Source organism: Carya illinoinensis, chromosome 14, assembly GCF_018687715.1.
Source record: "Carya illinoinensis cultivar Pawnee chromosome 14, C.illinoinensisPawnee_v1, whole genome shotgun sequence".
Classification (NCBI taxonomy): Eukaryota; Viridiplantae; Streptophyta; class Magnoliopsida; order Fagales; family Juglandaceae; genus Carya; species Carya illinoinensis.
The window spans coordinates 12,452,181-12,453,979 of record NC_056765.1 but is presented as its reverse complement, the minus strand read 5'-3'; the positions used below and the strand labels follow the sequence as shown (position 1 = coordinate 12,453,979).

At 37.0% G+C, this 1,799-nt stretch overlaps 1 non-coding gene across 1 annotated transcript; it reads left to right on the top strand.

The window, feature by feature from the left end:
• The first annotated feature begins 473 nt into the window (after nucleotides 1-473).
• Nucleotides 474-581, top strand: LOC122295299. Its single transcript, XR_006237956.1, has one exon. It is a non-coding gene; the product is annotated as a small nucleolar RNA R71 (small nucleolar RNA).
• Nucleotides 582-1,799: the final 1,218 nt, after the last annotated feature.

The following is a 1,799-nucleotide window of genomic DNA, read 5'->3' as shown; positions in this document are numbered from 1 at the left end:
AGAAATGTGTAAAAGGCTTCTTGTACATACCTAAGGCATTACATTGTTCCTCATACATTCCTCTCATCTCAGCCAATGTGGGACACTCTTGGGCAAGGTGATCTACCCCACCACACACAAAACATGGTCCAAAAGACTCTGCATGATTAGCCACGTGTGTTAGCTTTAAGTCCTTAGTCTTCAACGCTTCTAGCTCTCTAGTGAGCATCTCAACCTTAGCTTTTAGGTTATCTTCTTCCCTGAGATGGTAAATTCCACCACCATTTAGGTTTCCTGCAGGTCGTGACCTATTTGTGCTCTCAGTAGCACTAGGTCCAGTCCAAGTGTGAGCTTTTTCAGCAAGCTCATTGAGGTATTCTATGGCCTCATCATGATCTTTCTGTAAGAACTCACCATTACACATCATCTCCACAAATTGACGCTCTCTAGGTGTAAGTCCCTCATAAAAATAGCTCACTAAGCGCCAATTCTCATATCCATGATGAGGACACATACTCAATAGCTCCTTAAATCTCTCCCAAGACTGATATAAAGTCTCACTATCCTTTTGTACAAAGGTGGAGATTTGCCTTTTTAAAGCATTGGTCTTATGTTGGGGAAAGTATTTATTAAAGAAGACCTGAGTCATCTCATTCCATGACCCAATAGATCATGGTCTCAATGAGTATAGCCAACTCTTAGCTCTATCTTTCAAAGAGAAATGAAAGAACTTAAGTCTCACAATGTCATCAGTTGCATTTTGACTATGAAAAGTCGCAACTACTTCCTCAAACTCCCTAATGTGCACATATGGATTTTCATTTTCCAAGCCATGAAAAGTAAGGAGTAACTGTATCATCCCTGTTTTAAAATTCAATTGGCGAATATTAGCTGGAAACATGATGCATGATGGTGTGGCTGTGCGTGTAGGGTGGAGGTAATCCTGAAGGGTCCTAGTGGGTTGATCTTCGTGTTCACTCATTTTCTCAGAATTAGAAGAATTATCAAACAAATGATCAGAAAAATTAAACTCTGACTCTAACACAGGTCTACAAGCAAACCGACCCAAGGCGTCTCTATACCTGTGCATGCAAGGTAGAGAAAAAAGCAACACTAAAAAAAACTGCAAAAAGAAAAAGAAAATAAAAAAAATGCAGCAAGCTAAAATAGGGAACTAAGTTACCGCCTTTAGAAACTGTTGAAAAGAAAAACCATCTCACAATTCTTCTACTGTCTCCCCGGCAACGGCGCCAAAATTTGATTACGTCCAAAGAATAACGCGGTAGTTGTAGCACAGCTTTGGGGTGTCGATTCCACAGGGAGACAAATTAAAACAATAGCAAGAGAAACAAAGAAACTAAAGAAAAAATATTAAATAAGTAATAGAGAACAAAGATTAATTTAAATGTAAATTCAAGTGAAGCAAAGTGATTAACAGAAAAAGTACTCAAATTTAACAAACAGTAGAGCGTCGGGAATACCTTGCACAAATCTGATATTTTAATTATTCTTAATTCATTGGATAACTCAATTAGGAACTCAATTCCCGCAATTCCCAATCGAAAGGTATAGATTTATAAACCAGGCTTAAATCAAATGTAACCCTTTGAAAAAACATTCACCACTTTTAAAAAACGTGAATTACTACCCCTATTGATAAAATCCAATGACGACAATATACTCAGGAAGCGATATTGCAGCAAAAAACTAAATCAATATAGATAAATAATTGATCCAAACATAATCAAAGAACTAATTCATTCAATAGAAAAAGCATGACTGAATCCATAAACACAATAAATTCTATGATTATTCGGAGA